The following is a 19,761-nucleotide window of genomic DNA, read 5'->3' on the forward strand; positions in this document are numbered from 1 at the left end:
ACTGGTTTGAGAAACACTGGGGCAAGCATGACAGTGGTGGACAGGACCCTGCTCAAGCCAGAGGACTATGTAGATGCTCCTCTGAGAACCACCAGGTTAGCTGGTGGGCCTCCCAAATTAACGCCTGTAGCCCGAGTCACACTCGTAATTGGAGACAAGACAGCAAAGCTTCCTGTCCTGGTTCAGGACAACGTCCCTGCTAACATTCTGTTAGGTAATGATCTAGTCGAGTTGGGATTGATCGTGGATGGTCTTCCCATGAATGCTGCTGCGGTCACTAGATCACAGGTGACACCGGGTCTGGCTGTGAGCCAGGTACCCGAGCCGAAGGCGCGGCCTAAGGCAAGACGAAGGAAGAGCAAGAAGGCCATCTCTGAGGAGGGAGCTCCTTCTCTTCCTGCTGTTCCTACAGCACCCATTGGGATCCATGCTCCTGACGGGCTGGGTCCAGTGGTAAACCCCGTCTGAACTCCTGTGGGAGAAGAGCCAGAAGACTCTCCTGTGGGAGAGGTTCTCAACCCGGAGGATCAATCCCGATCTTCAATGCTTGTTAGCTGAAGGGGGACCCTCCCAGGCAGACTTCTGTAAAGGACAGAGAGAGTGTCCCTTTCTCGAGGGTCTGAGGAAACAGGCCCTGTCCCAGGCACGAGGAGAAGTGCCTAGGACATTCCGGATTTATTGGGAGGGTGAGCTCCTTGTTAGTGAGCCCGCTAAGCCTGAACCTGGTACCCTCAAGAGGTTGGTGGTACCCCAGGTTTACAGGCCCTTCCTACTGCAGTTGGCACATGAGGTGCGCTTGGCTGGTCATCTTGGTACCAAGAAGACTAAGCAGAGGCTCTCTGCCCATTTCTACAGGCCTCGGCTGGGAGTAGAAGTGGAGTCCCACTGCAGGACCCGCCCAACTTGTCAGTTGTCTGGCAAAACTGGAGGCAGTGTCATCGCTCACTGCAGCCATTGCCAGTGATTGGCACACCTTTTGAGAGGGTGGGCATCGCCATTGTCGGTCCCCTTGACCCTCCCACGTCAGGTGGACATCGGTTCATCCTGGTTTTGGTAGATCATGCCACCAGGTACCCTGAGGCTATACCCCTTCGGACTGTTACTGCCAAGGTGGTTGCCCGGGCCCTCCTGGGCATTTTCACCCGTGTGGATTCCCCAAGGAGGTTGTCTCTGACCGAGGATCCAACTTCATGTCTAGTTACATGAAAACCATGTGGAAAGAGTGCGGGTAACCTACAAGTTCTCCACCATTTACCACCCCCAGACCAACGGTCTGGATGAGAGATTTAATAAAACTCTCAAGGGCATGCTAGGTGTTTTGGAAGAGCCCCTAAGGAGGAAATGGGATCTCCTGCCGTGCCTGCTGTTTGCTTACAGAGAGGTAACTTAAGAAGGCGTTGGTTTCAGCCCCTTTGAGTTACTCTTTGAGCATCCCGTGAGGGGGCCCCCTCGCCTTGATCAGAGAAGGTTTGGAAGCCACCCCTCCCGGTCCCGACAAGCAAGTGGGGGACTATGTGAGGCCTTAGACGGAGGATGACACAGATGATGGGTCAAGCAACGGCGAATCTCAAGGCCAGCCAGGAATTGAACAAATACTGGCATGACCTTAAAGCGTCGCAAGTGGATTGGACTCCGGAACAGAAGGTCCTCGTGATGGAGCCTACCAAGCCTCGAGCATTGGCAGATAAATGGACTGGACCCTTCAGGATAATCTCCAAGATGGGCGAGGTCAATTATCTGGTTGACATGGGAATCCCAGGGGTGGCCCCTCAGGTATTCCATGTTAATAGGCTCAAGCCTTTCCACAGGCGAGCAGAAGTCTCATGTCTCTTGCTAGCTTCAGAGCAAGAAGAGGATGAGAGTGAGCCCCTTCCAGATTTGCTGCATAGCAACCCTCAGGATGGCTCAGTGGAGGGAGTGCAGCTCTCTCCAGATTTGACAACCGAGCAGCAGAGGGCCTGCAGGACTTTGCTCCAGCAGTAAGCCTCTCTGTTTTCGCTGACGCCAGGCCTTTCACCGTGGTGTAAGCACGAGATTGACACTGGTGACAGCGTGCCTGTCAAGAGCAGGAGCTACCGAATGTCAGATACGGTTAAGAACCACATCCAGGCTGAGGTTGCCAAGATGTTGGATCTGGGTGTTATTGAACCCTCAACCAGTCCCTGGTCCAGTCCAGTGGTACTTGTCACCAAGGCAAGTTCCCAGGCAGGTACCAAGGATTGGAGGTTCTGTGTGGACTACCGAGGAGTCAATTCCGTCACCAAAACTGATGCGCACCCATTGCCCAGGGCTGATGAGCTTGTGGACACCATAGGTGCTGCCAAATTTGTGAGCACCTTTGACCTCACCTCAGGCTATTGGAAAATAGCTCTGACGGACCATGCCAAGGAAAAGACGGCGTTCTTAACACCAGAGGGACTCTACCAGTTTAGGGTCATGCCTTTTGGGTTGAAGAATGCCCCTGCCACCTTCCAGAGATTGGTCAATCATGCTCTCAGTGGGCTGGAAGCCTTTTGTGTGGCTTATTTAGACGACATTGCCATCTACAGTTCCACTTGGGAAGAGCACTTGACGCATCTGGGTAGAGTGTTGCAGGCCTTAAAAAGGGCTAACCTCACTATCAAGGCCAACAAGTGCCAGATAGCTCTGGGGAAAGTCACATATCTTGGTCATGAAGTAGGAGGGGGTCAAATCCAACCTCTCCCCAGTAAGGTACAGGATGTACAGGAATGGGAGACTCCCACTACTCAAACCCAGGTGAGGGCCTTTTTGGGCCTCACCGGGTACTATCGCAATTTCATGGCAGACTATGGAACCATAGCTGCACCACTGACAGCTCTGACTTCACCGAAGTAGCCTAGGAAGGTTAATCGGACTGAAGACTGTCAGAGGGCCTTTGATGGCTTGAAAGAAAGTCTGTGTCGGGCACCCGTGTTGTGTGCGCCTGACTACAGCCGACCCTTTATCGTCCAGACGGATGCCTGCGACACCTGAATTGGAGCTGTCTTGTCCCAGTTAGAGGACAAAGGGAGAGAACATCCTAACATATTCATCAGTAGACAACTCAAGGGTAGAGAACTTAGGTGGGCTACTGTTGAAAAGGAATGTTTTAGTATAGTTTGGAGCCTTAGGCGTTTTAGGCCCTACCTTATGGGGTCTGCCTTCAAGGTCCAAACAGATCATAAGCCCCTGAAGTGGCTTATGCAGATGAAGGGTGAAAATCCGAAACTGCTCAGGTGGTCCATTAGCCTGCAAGGGCTAGACTTCACCATAGAGCACAGACTAGGGAAGAGTCACGATAATGCAGATGGCCTTTCCAGAAGGTATGTTGACCGTCTGGATGAGGGTGTCTATCCTGTGGGAGATTAGGCACCCTCCACCTCAGTCTGGGGGGGCGACTGTGATGCTGGAAATACATCGGAGGGACAGGGCCTCCATTTTCTTGTCCTTTACTGCTTTTTATCGTGTGTTCTGTTGTGTTTTCCGCGCAGGAGTTCATGTGGGACTCCTGGTGGTGCAGCTCTCTTTCTTTTGGTTTGGTGAACGGACCCGTGGGATACCCTTATTGGACCCATGGGTGGGGGTACAACCCTGTGCCCCTAGTGTGTGTTTTTGGGCACCTGTAGGTGGCCCGCAAAGCAGGGTATGGGCTGGTGGCAGCTCCATGCTGAAGTTGACAGGTGCACGGAGTATCCTCCATTTTGGGATACCCCGGACCTGCCATTGGGATCAGTTGATTCCTGATGGAAAACAAGCTGGCCCCTGTGGCCTCTTGCTTTCTATTAACCATTACCTTGTTTTCCCGAAGTCCTGGGAAGCCCTGACTCTGTCCCTTCCCCCTGACTGACGGTTGGGTGGAAATGCCATATATGGTGTTGTTGTGAAGGCCCAGCCAGACTAGCTGGAACCTTCCCGGTGATGTATGTTGTAGGTACCTCCTGTGGGTGGGACCTGGGTGAATAGAGTGTGTGGCGAATATGCATTCTGTGTTGTGGGTGTCTAGTATCTGGTGGTTGACACAATGACTGAGACAACCCTGCCCGAAACCGGTATGAATGCAGCCTTGAATGGCTCGGTACTTGTCCCAATACACATAACTTGTTGTGAGTGTCTGGAGAGAAGTGAATGGCCTAAATACCTTGTGTGCCTGATTGGCTGCCTGCCTGCATGAATGCCCGTAGTCGTGATTGGATGCTTGAGTGTGACCCAGCGGAATGAATGGGAGATCAACAGTATATCTGTGGACCTCTCACTGCTAGGAATCGTGTTCAGAAGCTGAAGTCCACTACGACAAGTAACTGGAGTAACTGACGCTTGACCTTGAAACCCTGCTGGACAAGAAGAAGTGCCGTGGCTCTCCTTCACAAACTGAAAGCTGCTGTGTTTTCAAGGACTGACCCACAGAGGACCTGGTAAGGCTCCCTCTTCCCGAGCTACGAGGGACCATCGTCCACAGCTGACCTTTGCCAACGCTCCCTGGTAGACAGACCTTCGACAGGCTGCCGACCCGATACGGGGACTGCTGCTGAACTCCAAGGAGAAGCACTGGGACTGTTGTCCGCCACTGTCGATGACCGCCGTCGCCGACCGGAGCCGCCGTGCTCCCGTTTGCCTAAGAACTTCCATTGATCATCGGACGCTCTCGTCTGCATCGTCACCCGCTTGTCTCCCGCTGGAGAAGGCCCGACCGTCGATGCGCCGAGGAGCATCTACCGGTGGGTTTCCCGCCACCCAAAGACCACAGAGACGCCGACGACTTGACACCCTTGCTGGGCCACAGTTCTTCATCATCTCTTTGTGGTCCAGAACTATCGTCACGCCTCTTCCTTGCAGGTCGCCAACGCTCTGTCGTCGACGAGCACCATTAGGAACAAAGCTGCTACTTCCCTGCCGTAGTTCACCCTGTTCACCGTCGGACGTTCGACGACCCGTGACTCCTGCCTTAAAGGGAGGGCACTCAAGAAGGGCCGTCGATTCCCCGACACCGAACGCCAAGTTCCCCGACACCTCTCGACGATCCGTGGCTCCCGCCTGAAAGGGAGGCACTCAAGAAGGATCGGTCGGCGCATCGTCGGAGAACTCTACTCCACCAGGTACAACGGGGGGGGTAAAACCTTAATAGGAAGAAGTGACACTATTGAACATATGGACTGGGCTTGTGCGATATATCCTTATTTTACAGGTTGCCCAGGTGGGGGGATCTCCACACAGAACTGTGTCTAGGGTACGGGGCCAGTATTCTGCCTACTGTTTCAACCATCTTGCGTTCCTTCCTATCTCTATTGCTGGTTTCCTCATTATTAATCTGTGTGATATTTTAACCGTACAGTTGATGCACTTTAATGAGATTTGATAACATTGGTGGTACCACTTTAGAATTGTATATATTTATCATTATTGACTTCCAAGTACAAAGTGCGTTATTGTGATCGTGTACGTACCTTTGAATATTAATTATATAAAGACTGTGTTTTCAGTAATACAGTGTGTGGACATTCCTTTGTGGGGGTTCGGGGACTACACTGTACTTAAGAACCAGCCTGCATCACCTCCTGAGAAGCTAGGCCTTGATTGCTCGTCCATTGCTACCACATAGAGAATCTTGGCTGGGGTCCGCTGTGCCTCTCCTCTACCATATAGAGAGCGGAAGTACAGACACCCCCTACCAGTCTTTACACACCTGACCAATTGTGCCCGTAGGCACTTCATTAAGAAATTCTTGTTCCTTTTCTTTCCTTTTCTTTCATTCCCATATATTGTTCTCCATCCTATGACCCAGATGGAGGAAAACAAATATAAAATGACATGGTAATCTGAGCTCTCCTGTTGTTGTGTATCGCTGTGATATGGCGCCGGTTTTGGTACTTGTTTTCTAAAATTATCTGCCTTGACAATTCTAAACACAGATGCGAACGGTTTAAAACAGACACACATAGCACCACGTGTGCAGCCTTTTGATCGTGAGCACAATTATGTAATGCTGTCCTTTTAACCATGCAAAATAACGCATACGGCATCCATCACGTGACCATGGGAGTCACTTATTTAACCGGAAGAAAAACACTGACGCGATCAGAACACAATCGTCTGGACGCGACTGTGAAACGCTGCGCGAGACGGCCACTCTAACTTAAGGTGAGCATAGCACTGTTAGACTCTGCAAGATAGTTGCTGACTTTGTCGTGTGTTCGAGTGTGCAAAATCATCCGCGATCGAGACATAGATTAATGCTGTCCTTGCGGTTATTATTATTTTTTAAAATGTGGCAATTGTGTTGTTTGCTTCACATTCCCTCTACGCCGCCGGCATTGAGATAGTAAAGCGTGACCTAACTGATGGTTTTCGTTTGTTGTGTGTTATGTCTCCTCAGGTTTCCGAGCGAGATACATTGATTGATGGACGTGTGTTTTGACCTGTGACGGCTGTTTTCTAGCTGTGGAAGCACAGAGATTTTTGTCCCTGCACTCGTTCGCATAAACCCCAGCGAATGTACACTAGGAATGCATCTACCTAGTAGAAAAAAGTGAGTGGAAAATGTTGTTCTCAGTGGGTGAGTTATGGTGAGAAACAATTTTTTGAAAATATTTTTTCCCAAATAACATTCTTAAAGATTTGGGAAATAAAAAGAAAAAATGTAAATAAGATCAAAAATACCTGATATGAGTATTGAACCAAATTATTTCAACTAATATAGGACAGTAATTAGTTGAGAGTGTAATATATATAACACATTTTTTTAAAACACTACTGTGTCTGTTGAGTAAGAAACAGAGATAAAAATGAGCAGATTATAATCAGGCTAATGGTGTGCTAATCTGTGAAACTATGAATTAAAAGAAAGATGAACTAAACGAAAAATTGGGCTTCTCTACAGGGCCCCCAGACAGCCTGAAATTTTCAAAAAGGCTTGGAAGTGATCCGTGAACGCCTGGAAATATCGATTTAGCCCTACTGCAGTTAGGTTTAACCTAGAAAAAAGCTCAAGTTCTACCAGGATGTAAGTAGAGGCCAGTGTGATCTACAGATTTAAATTGACTGTGGTAAATTATTAAGTAATCACAAGAGATTATATATAAAAAACTGATGCATTGAAATAACTAAGACAAAGAACTATAGATGTTTGTTGAGAATGGAACCATATTTTTACAATGTGACAAATGTATATATGTTTGTTTTTAGATTGTGCTTATCCTGCAACCGGGAATTGGAATAGAGGCTTACAATCTGAAAAGAAATTTGTCTGTCCTGAAGAAGGCCAAAAAATATATTGTTTCTAGAGACACTAGTGCTTCATATGTATAAATGGCCGAAACATGTCGACACATGACAATAGACTAGCTAAAGTACATAGTCTTGTATCTGCAAACTGCTTAAATAGATAGAGTGGTTTCTACTAAGATGACGAACCCCATATGAAATATATTGTGTTTTTTAATAAGTAGGCGAGAAGAAGTTGGTGATGCACCATATTTATGCCTGCATTTTTGTTGTTCTATCGGTTCTTGTTTTTTAACAAATTTCGAAATTGGTCTTTATACTGAATAAATCAATATAGAAGATGTCATGTTGTGATTGTTTGTTAGTTTTTGAATGAGATGGTTCTGTTCTCTTCTGCTCTTTGCCTTGTGCATGGATGTGGCTCACTAATTGGTAAGTGAAATCTCTGTTCACCACGACTCTGTAGACCACCTCGCCTGACCTGGTAGTACAGAGAGAGGGGTAGCCGGGTCTCAATTTTGTATTTTTCTGTTGGTGTGTCTGCCGTTCTGAGATACTGGCCCCCCGATAACAAAAATTGAGGGAGACTACCTCTGTAGATATAACTTTGTCTAACAAGTCCAGTATCCGTATAATCACTGGAAAGGTGAATGATTCTTGGTCTTTGGAAGTATGAGATGAACTAGATTCACTGCCATTATTTTTTGAGTAGGGAACATGGACATCTGGACTTATAGGAAGTTCCGGAAGAGAAAAATTATCTAACGTAGTGATGTTATCAGTTGAAATTGGCATATGTAAACTAGATGGTAAATAAGCATCAATATTGTCTGCATTAGCATGCAAATCACGATTTCTGGGTATTAATGGGGTCAGTAATCCGATGGATAACCTAATGCGGGAGTCCAAGTCAGCCAGAGCTTTGAGGTCTAAGTCGCTATTAAGCAAGTGCACTTCATTGGTAAAACCTGGGGACACGACAGTTGACACATTAGGTTCTATATTCAAGTCACCTAAATGACTTGTAATACCCAGGTCTACATTACTTAAGGAAGGTGCACAATTATTGATCTGATCGGTAAGATTACAAGGTACCATCATACCGGAACACTTTCTGCTTCTCAGACCACTGGCCATCTCGTATGATGGTTAAGTAAATACCCAAACAATCGTATGCCAGTTAGATCTCCCGGTAAATAACTTTCATAGGGTTTCACAAAGTAACTAAAGTCAAACAATGGCAAGTCCTACCTTAGTATGCAATAGAGATTTCTGCGTGGGAAGGCTTGTCACCAAAAATAAGAGGAAAAAGACTTATGCTAAATCCGGGGGCGCCCACCAGCTCAGCCGAACAGCCAAACAGCCTGATGCACTGGTGTTTTCAAAATGGAGCACGCCAATCCCGATGAAGTGGGTGCGGGGTTAGCTGCTATGCTGTGAATTCTGGCTGAAAGAAAGAGGAGGGTGGTAACTAACGCTGAAAAGCTACTGGCAGCACAGCACAAGCACAAACACAAACACTAACTCTAGCCCCCAGAAGAGACACTATTCCAAGATTAGAACAAAGGCATTTACTTTGTGTAGTCCAAAAAACAGCGCGTTGCGAGTAGCAGGCACTTCCTCTTGCCGACGGCTCTCGCTCGTGCAAAAAGTCAATATGTCCGAGTTCAGATGGATCCAGCAGGGTCTCCAGCCAAACAGCCTGATGCACTTCCAGGCACTTACGGTCTAATTCTTTTGAATTCTAGTTCAAGTCTAATTTTTTCTAGAGAGATAAATTCAGGACTTAATGTGGGACCTGGTAAAGGTCCAGTAGCCACAGGTTGAAGCCTTTGAGCAGGTAGAGGACCAGAGGGGGTGACATGGTTATCCTTCTCGTCCTCATCTGTTTCAACAATAACATTTTCAACATTATCCTCTTCACTGTTTGCTACATTTGCTGGGGTAATGGGCACTACAGCACCACTATCCAGACTTTGTTTCTCTAACAGTCTATTAATCATTTCTAATTTCTTACCTTTGACAGAAAGACCTTTCTGTCTACACAGATCCCTTAAATAATCAGCAGTATTAGTAAGGAGGGTCTCCTAGCTGTAACTTTCCATATTTTTGACTTTGTTTAAAATAAACTTTTTGTGATAGTTAGCCTTGTGGTTATTTGAACCAAGGTACTAGCAGAACTCTAAAATGTAAATCCAATACTTTTATCCCACCGCTGCCACCAGTGTTAGGCAGAATCCTGTGCAGTTCACTTAGGGAGCACTACAGAAGATTAAGACTACAGGTGAGAGCAATAAAATCCCCTTTGGTATCAGTCTGTACCACAAAGATTTAGTTGGTAGCTGTGGCTGAGCAGTCAGACTTATCTCAAGAGGGATATGAGCAGTATTCAGGGTTTACACATTAGGCCTTGAGTACTATGGGACAAGGAAACACTGACCAAAGCTTTGTAGTAAAAAGAATATATATATTTACTTTATACACTTCTTGTTAAACACATCTATCACAGTTATTAAAGCAAGTTAAATTTGGTCAAAGAAAGTATACACTCCTCCCTAGTAAATTGTAGACAAGTTTACGCAAGAGTGAAAACTGAGTAAAACGGCACAGTGAAAACCACACAAATGGCACTCTAGAAATTTCTCACAAGGGACTGAAAGCACAAGTTATCCAGAAATATCTTCTTACACACCCTAGCAACACTCCTTATACGTTTGCGAACCAGTTTAAGCAAGACAGTGCATCAGTATAGGAAATACTTAAATGAAACTGAGCAAAATGGCATTTCACAAGGTTTAACAGTGGGAAGGAAAGGGTAGTTATAAGAGGTAGGTGCACAACACAGTTCTAGTTGAGAAGCAATCTAGAGAAGACAGTTCTAACAAACGATTTTGAAAAGGTGCATGCAGAAGGTGAAAGACAATGTTAAGATAGAGGGGCGGCCAACCCAACAGGTAGGTAAAGGATTTAAAACACCTTTAGCTCTACCGTGAAGAAAGGGCGGCCTGGCGGAACAATGTACCTTTAAAATGAAGAAGTGGCTCCTGCTGTGGCGGTTGTTCCTGGTAGTTCCTGCAGTTCGGGGGATCCAGCAGAGGAAGAGAGGCTCTCGTTGTGGAGGAAGGTTCGAGTTACTGCACTACCCAGGGATGAAACCAGCCGCGGTGCTGCCCGACGAATAAAAGGTACGCTCCTTTAAATCACGGTCCGGGTGGACTGGTGCCTGGCTATCCGGCCGCCGAGTACCGGGTACTGGCTATTCGACAAAGGCAGGTCCAGGGATGCGATTGGCAAACTGGTTGGCCCCACCAGCTCAAGGGAAGAAGGCTCTTTTGGATGAAGATCTTCGCTCGTCGTGTGGATAAAAGTGGTGAGACGCTGCAGCAGGGCTTCACCAGTGGTTCAGTCATTGCAGATGTCTTTGGCTTCGCTCCTCTTCGGCTTCTTAGTTCCAGTGGCAACGTCTTGCTCTTCCAGTCCTCAGGACCCTGCTTTTATGCAAAAAGAACCCCATTCATACAGCCTAGCTGTCACTCACACCAGTGGAGTGGTCATCTTGGCGGGAGACCCTCCACCCTATCAGGATAGAGTGCGACATGGGTTGCGGAGGCAACCCTGTCCAAGTATCCTACTCCCCCTCCCACACAACGGACCCACCCCAGACTGGCGCCGAAAGGAGGGCTTCTTGGCAGAAGCCCGCCAAAAGGACGAACAAAGGATCCCCGACCTGGGTTAGGAGTTTAGAGAAAGACACGAGAAAGAAGTTATATTAAAGTTCTGGCAAATAAAACCTACCGGAGTAAAGTTAATATTAAAATACACCGGCGGTATACTAGAGGCTGTCAGAAAATGTGGTAGCCTCAAAATATGGGAAAATCCCATAGGAAAATATTTGCGGTCGAGTATTTACGGTAGTAAACACTGCCACCAGCCAGAAACTTTTGAGAGAGGGACTGTACGGCACCCTCTCGAAAATGAACATAAGGGAAAACTATTAACCATTCCCAGTACCTCCATAGTAAGATGGTTTGTACTGGTTTAGTTCACAAAAATTGACTAGTAAAGTCAATGGGGACTTTACATGCCCTGGGAGACAGTAGTCAGTCCCAGGGTATGGAGTCTATGTTTGGGGGTCGCTACAACACCCCTGTGTTACTGCACGGAGGGTGCTGTGTAACACATGTGAATAAAGATGGATCCTATGGAGGTGAGAGAAAACCCATAGGCATTAAACACAAAAATAGCCTAGAACACACATAGCAAAAATGTCTAAGAGTGGGAAAAAAGAGTCTCACTCTTAGCAGGAGAAAAAAAAAACTTCAAATCCAGCAAAGCTGCTGGGGGACTCTATAGGTAAGGGAAATTAGCCATAGAATGAGAATTCTCCCTAACACCGGGTGCTGCGATCCCCAGAAATATGGCCGCTGGCTCTGGTAGAGGCGGGTACCCAAAGCGAGAAACGCCTCATGGGAATGAATGGCTTCCGTAGTGGCTAGATCACTTATCGCTAAAACATGGGGGGGCGAACAGGGCTCCCAACTGCCAGGAATGGCTTAATACTATGTTAAGGTGTGAGGCGAGGGAAACCCAATATAACCAGACACTACCACTCAGTGGCAGACCCAAAGACATCTGGTCCCCATTTAGAGTATATATTGCTGAGAGGGCATAGGCCTCGGCCCCACCCACCCCACAAGATTTGATCCAGAGGTGATTGTCCTGTTTTCCCCTGTTCACGACTCATGACTTACAATGCCTGTGACATGCTCCAGGGTTATTCAGCAAACGTCATGTGTGCCAGCTGGACAGCCATATGTTACAGGATGGACCATATCAATAAGGTCGATATATGGCATCTTGGACAGTTGAATGTGCCGGGTATATTCGGTTTTCTGATACACCTTTATAATCTCGAATTATCCTAAGTAGGTTTGGAAGGAGGAGTCAAAGGGGTGTTGGGAGGGGATTCAGGGCACACTGCCCTTGTTTATGATTATCATCTGTTTGTGTTGTAAAAAAAAGCCAATAAAAATTGTTTAAAAAAGAAACTAACAAGAAGAGAAAACCTTCTGTTCAAAACTAACTGAATAGTCCACTACCTGACATGCAAAATAGCAATCCAACAACACCAGAGACATACATAAGTCTCCAGTAGTTAGGTTCTAGACCTATAATGTGATAGAAATGTACTCCTGCACACGAGTGAGATAACCAGAATGCTAAGAAAAGGTTGTCAGGGGAATCTGAACCACACCTTTTCTTGTACCCCTTCCTCTTAGGAGAGTGCAGACCAAGCAATACATACAACAGTTCTTGAAATTACCACAATTACTCCTCGAGAATAGAAAATTGTGTTCCAATGGAGAAACAGAGATATGATCAAGGACAACTCTGCATGAAAGATGGGGGGGAACACATTTCATAATTGGAGCAGCAGGCAAAACAACTGACTGAGAGCATTGGTGAAACAATGGGGTCACAACAGGGAAATCCCAATTCTAGTGCTCCTAGAAACACTATCAAAGCTGAATCCACCGGTCAAAGTGACAATGACAAGTGGGAAATATTACAAATAAAAATGGCCAAGGAGAAGAGAAAAAGGGGGATATAGTAGGAAAGGTATGCCAAGCCTTAGATGAAGCTTCATTTATGTCCTGTGAAAATACCCCTTAGTTTGTTGAAAAATTGGCACTGGCCCATAGCGGCCCCTCTTCATACCTACAGATTGAATCAGATGAACACAAGGAAGTGAAGTTCAGTGAAGAGAAAAATGTGACAATCACATTTCAGAAAGAAGAGAACTTGCTGAAAATAGAGCTAAGTGTTTTCTCTTTCAGGGATGCATCGATTGCCACCTTAAAAAGCACAAGGAATGAAGCTTAAAAACAAACATGACAAATACTTAAAATGATAAGAACTGAGGTTAGCAAAAAAATCCCTAGACGCAAAACCAGAAAGAAGAAAATAAAATAACTCTGATCGAGAGACAAAAACAAGAGAATATGCCTTCATCACAAGAACATGCTAGAGATAACACTCAAAGGACAGCAGTAACCTGGAACATGAGGAATGGGGCAGTGGTAGTCCATGTTACATTTGAGAGTTTAAAATGTAATTTTATTCCTACTGTTACAGTTGGCATCATACATAACCAACGCCAACATTGGCGCTCGCTAGAATATAAGACGTCATCATGTACTCAACGGATGGTGTCATACAAACACGCCAAAAACATGACGCATGTTACTTTGCACGCAGAATTTTGCGATCGACATGAGCATATTCAGCAAGTCTTTCGGGAGATAAGTTACAGTATCTATATGCTATGAATGTTTTGTAAGTCTTGGGTCCCATAACATTCCATTGAGCACTGGATTTTTTACCAACAGACTTTTTTTTAAATAAGACTGAATAATTACTTAAAAGCGGAACATCGCACTCGCTAAATTCAGACAGTAGAAAACCTATTCAGAGGTAATTAGCGGTGTCGAACCCTAATCTTATATTTTAAACAAACTCAAAGGAGTAATAAGCATTGGCATTGAATTGTAATATCTTTTCCCAAAGATATCATGAAATGTTGGTTTATTAGACAATCTTGCACTTTTCTTATTGAGGCGTCATAATGAGCATTAGAGTTAACCAATTGTAGAGGACGATTCAAGAATTTTTTAAAGGATCAGAACAGTACAAATTCAGACTGGAGTTTCAGTCCTTGACAAACGATTACTGCTAGGAATTACCTGCCTATGCTTCTCGATGTTCAGATCAGCACGGTTCAAATACAAATTCTAAAGGATGATTTATGATTTTATGATGTTATGCCTAAGCTAAACAACGAAGGCTATGTGTGTATAACAACCAATTACACAAAGTTATCAAGACTTCTTTGGAGATTATAAATAATATATATCCCCATAACCACAACAGACAAACGTTAAGAGTCGGAAGCGGCTGCGTCTCGGTTTGAGGCAGTACGACAGTGCGGCTTGACTCTGTGGTTGGAAGGTCCTTTTTTCTAACCCGCCATCACTGCGACGGCGGCTGCGGTTGCGGCGGCGGGCGGCTACGGGCTGTTGTGTGCTGTGTGCTGCGGGTTGGTGACGGCGCTGTTGTGTGCTGTGTGCTGCGGGTCGGTGACGGCGCTGGCAGTGCGGGAAGCACAGGAGGCACGGGCTCAGAAGCTCAGAAGCAGGACGGAGGCAGCCCACACAAGAGCCTGCTGTGTACCGAGACATGGCGACACCTCACAAGTAGGTGGTAGAGTACTGGGTGAGTACTGGGTGACAGGAACGGTTTTGCTTGTACAGCCGGTTACCTGACCTGACCCGAGTACCCCCAGTGCGCTGGAATACGTGATTGTCCCCCACGGGAGCGGCAGTGGTGTGGGCTGTGCTTTGGCGGGGGAGATTGGGGTTGGAGTAGGGGAATACAGTTAGACCTGGACGACTGCTAAGGTGTGGTGTGCCTTGTGTAGGCCCCAGATTAACGGGCCCACTGGGAACTTTGCAGTATTCACACAGACACACACACCTTTGTCCCCCCTCTCTCCCCCCCCTGCCCTTTCTCCCTGCCTTCATCATTTATATTCCTCCGTGAGCTACCCACTAACCACTAGGTTGCCTGGGGCACGTGACTTATTGAGGTGGCTGGTCTTCTCAGGCCCAGAATTGTGGTGACTATTATAGGATAAAATAAATAGTGGGATTCCAATTCAGTATTTTCCCACGGATTGAAGTGTCACGCTGAGGAAATGCAGCGAGGGGAAAAAGCACCACAGTCAAACTACAATCTGCGGAAAGGCAAGACTATGCCATTGAATGATGGCAAGGAAAATAGAAAGAAAGGCAGTAAAAGTAAAAAGAAACTTAACACAACGCCTGTGGCACAAGGAGCCATTACAGACTTTTTTGGAGTAAATCCTCCTCCAGAGATTAACTCAACAATAAATGAGGCAATGGCTGAGCCAGGGAATAAGGAGAGTATCTTGCTAAATTCCTCAAATTATGAGGATATTGATAACAACTCACTACTTGACCTCTGCTTGAGTATCCAGAGAGGGATGGTAACGCAGAATTCAGCAAAGCTATCTAATAATGCTATTCACCATAAAGAAAGTAATAATATAACACTAGAGGAAGCCAATCCTGTGTCTAGTTGTGGACGTCTCTCGGCATCTCCTAATTTAGTGATGGCTTCCATTGAAGATGATCCGGAGAAGGAGGATAACGAAGATTCAAATCTGCACATTAACAACACGGCCATTATGGAGCTCCAATCATCTGTAGCGTCAGTACAATTTGCACTCAAAATACTGTTGCAAATGACGGGGAGTATACTGACAAACATGAATAATATTACGAGGGCACTAGAACAGAAGGACTACCAGCAAGTTGGGATAGAAGCGAACCTCTCGGATGTTATTCATACCATGGAGGAGATGAAAGCAGCAGAGGAGAGAATGGAAGAAGGGGCGGAAGAGACGATCCTGGATAAGGACTTGGAGGGCAATCCCCCTGCAGAAGATCTTTCGAAAATAACTGTAGAGGATCTAGAAATCGTGCACAGCCCTGGGATTTTTCTTACGAGGAAACAACGAAGATTGGCCAAAAGGGCTTTGAAAAGTAAGAAAGTAGCAACAAATCCTATATCCCCCAGTGTGAGATCTAAAGCAGCCATGGAAACACGTTCCAAAAAAGCTAGAAAAAGAAAGGCGAGAGCAGTAGCTCGAGCCGCAGAAGCTAAGGGGTCATTGGCCGATTGGTTAGTACCAGGAGAAAAATTTAAGGAGGCAGATTTAGATGGCCTCTCTGATGAAGACAATGTCCAAGATGAGAGTGTCACAGTCGAACTGGAGGACCGAATCAGCTCAGCTGGTACAGATGAAACACTAGAGCCGGTACGGCCCGTGCAAATTAGCACGGATGAGGAATGTAATGTGAGTCGTATTTTCTACATTAAGAACCTCTACCCTAGTGGTAAAAATCCCTGGCTGGCAAGATCAGAATTTCTAACCCGACTACATTATATTCCGGAGTTGAGGGTCATGAAATCTGAAGACTTCTTTTTCATCGAACCCTTGCAGGTCCCTAATCCACATGTTTCCGCCATCCATTGTACCTTCCTAGCCTCAGCGCAGCTGATCAGAAAATTTAAAAAAGAACTAATAACAGTAGATATTGCTATTGATGTAGATCCACAGGAGAGAGATCTTACTGATGAAACGAAGGATTATATGATCAAGGAGCTACAAACTTCATCGGACAAGCGAGTGGTGCCAGATAATGTGGTCAATCAAGAGGCATCAGAAAATATGGCGATGTCTGAAATACAACAAGCCCTTAAAACATTGTTGGAAGCTCTACCGCGAATGATACAGAACCGCTGAAGCTTTTCCTTCGTTTCTTGGAACTGTCGGGGTTTTGCCCATCTCCTGAGATCAGAAGGGTCTATGGATTTATTGCTGAAGCATAGTTGTATATGTCTCCAGGAAACATGGGCATTGAACTCTCTATTATTGGACGGTTTTGTAGTCATTTGCCAAAAGAGGGGATAAGGGTCGCCCATACGGGGGACTTATTATAGGGGTGGTTAATACGGTCAACTCGCGGAAGATCCTGGACAATGCCACTGATTACCATCTGGCAGTTGAGGTTGACTATCCCAAGGATAATGGGCACAGTAGATTCTTACTGATTAACCTCTATAATCCCCCGGGAGCATTAATAAGGGAATCGCTACAAGAAGCCATTCATGAGATGTTGACGTTATGGACTCAAAGATCTGGCAATTTAGCGGTGGTGGTGATGGGTGATTTTAATTGCCATATGAAGGATGATCAATTGGTTGCCAAATACCCTGCCCTGAGTGAAAAATGTCTTATGATTCATGACAAAAGAGAGAGTGAAGGGTTGGGATGGCTGCAATTCTTTGAGACATGGGATTTATATATGATTAACGGTAGAACAATGGGTGACAGGCCAGGGAAACAGACATGGTCCAATGGCACATCAGGATGGGGAGATCCAAAACAGAGGCACAGAAGTGCTAAATGTGAATGTTTATTATATACTCACACAGGAAGTAGTAGGTAACTCCACAATTTACTTTACATTTCTTCCGATAAGCACGGAAGATAGTAGAAAGACACGAACAAGGTTGGTTATGCAGTGGTAACACGAATAGGTGTAGGCCTCTGGAATATAGAGGTCAGCACTACATTTAGATACATGTTTCCTCATATATCGAGGGGGTATAAGAACCCGCTGTTACACAAAACAGAAAGTGCACACAACATTCATTGAATTTTGGCAGGTGTAGGGTAGTGATGCAGTTGTGACACGTAGTTCGACACAGGGTGTGACACAGGGTGTGTTTCGGCCAAAGAAAGTGGCTTGGTTGTAGCCGTCTTTGTGCTGGCCTTCGTCAGGAAAAGACACCAGTGGTGGTGCTGTTCGTGGTATCTACTGCTAGGAGAGCAGGTGGGTGCTGTCGGGAAATCCACGAGGAGTGCGGGATAACCGGTGCTGGGTTAGCACTTGGTGGAAAGCTGCAGTTTCCTAAGGGCCGACGTGGTACACAGTCTCACGGTGCCGGAGTGGGACGTAAATAGACCCAAGTTGTGGTCATGGTGGTATGCTGACGTGCTGGACGTGGACTGCTAGGAGCCGGATCACTACCCTACACCTGCCAAAATTCAATGAATGTTGTGTGCACTTTCTGTTTTGTGTAACAGCGGGTTCTTATACCCCCTCGATATATGAGGAAACATGTATCTAAATGTAGTGCGTTTTGGGCTTCTCTCCTGTCAACACTTGTTAAAAAGGTATTAGCTCAGGGGATGATTCCCCTTTCATGGCAAAAGGCGATATTGGTGCCGGTGTTTAAGAAGGGATGCCGTATGGATCCAAATAATTACAGGCTTCTTTCCATGCTGGACACCACGGGAAAACTTTTTGCGGCTTTATTGCTCACGGAATTACAGAATTGGGCTGAACAGACTAATATTCTTAGTAGGTTCCAATGTGGATTCCGGCGTGGATTCTCTACCACGCATAATCTGTGGGTGATGGACACATTACGAACTCGGGCACTTACCAAAGGACAGCCCCCGTTATACGCCCTATATATTGACTTTACGGCAGCATTCGATTCTATACCTAGAGCCAGGCTGTGGAAAAAGCTGGAAGTTATGGGCTGCCCGCCTAGTCTGCTGTACTACTTAAGACAGCTGCACTATAACACCATGGTGTGCCTCAGACTAAATCAAGAAGGATCCTTGACTAGACAAGTGAGACAAGATAGGGGGTAAAACAGGGATGTGTAACTGCTCCACTGGTATACAATCTGTACGTATACGATATCCCAATAGTGTTGGCCGAAGTGAATAACTGCCCACCTAAAGTAGGAGATACAACATGTGCAGTACTGGCATATGCAGATGATCTGGTCATTTTCGACAACACTATTGCTGGTATTAGGCGCTCAGCGGTAGCACTATGGGAGTATGCAAAGATCAATGGGTTAACTGTTAACTTAGACAAGACCAAAGTGATTAGATTCACGAAGAAAAAAGTCTCTTGTGTTGAGCTTTGGGTGCAGAATAATAATATACTCTATTCCCCTTCCTATCGATATTTAGGAGTTGAAATTGAACCATGGGGTGATTACTCTCTCTGTAGACAAAATAGGAGAACTAGGGCGCAGCAAGTTACAGCTTTAATTGCGTCATTTACCAGGAGGCAAGCTGGTTTTACATTATGGGGGACGAGACACCTGTATATACAGGTGTTTGCGCCTATGATTACGTATGGCCTGGAAGCACTAACCTCTTCTGATTTAGCCTGGCTGCAAGTGGTGGAGGGAAAATTTTGGCGACGCATTCTGGGGTTATCCCCTAGTGTTCCTATGGCCCTCATAAGGCTGGAGTTGGGTTTACCCTCACTTAAAGCAATGGTACTGAAAAAGAGGACGGGCCTTTATCTCAAGATGAAGAATAGTTATCTGAACCCTATATTGGTTACCATGCAGATAGAAATAAGTAAAAAAGATACTACCTCTCCTCTTCAGAAAAGTATGACTCAATTTCTGAGAGATATTGGCTGGACAGACAGAGGGACATCTATTTCCCAAGAGGTCATGACAGCACTGGGGAAAAAGATAGATCTCTGGGATTGGTTAGAGAACTTTTCTCATCTAGGGTGTCTAAAGTCTTGTGCCTTTGTAAAGTATCGACTCTACAACTTTATGAAACCTCAGGCATATTTGTACCTATGCCCTTCCACAAGGCTAAGACGGTTTATTATTCTCTTCCGTCTGGAGCAACTTCCGACCCTGTGTAATGTGGGACCTAGGGAAAAGATCTCAATTGTTGAACGAATATGTCGTATATGTAACCTACCTGAAAGTCTGGAGACAGCCAAGCATCTATTAACTGAATGCACTGTAATGAGACCCACAATTGTTAAATACTTAGGAGAATTTGCCCATAATCTGGGATCCATACCGGAAAATCAATTTTGGTTATACTGTACCAATACAGCA

The sequence above is a fragment of the Ambystoma mexicanum genome, chromosome 1q (genome assembly GCF_040938575.1).
Source record: "Ambystoma mexicanum isolate Mex_15411 chromosome 1q, UKY_AmexF1_1, whole genome shotgun sequence".
NCBI lineage: Eukaryota > Metazoa > Chordata > Amphibia > Caudata > Ambystomatidae > Ambystoma > Ambystoma mexicanum.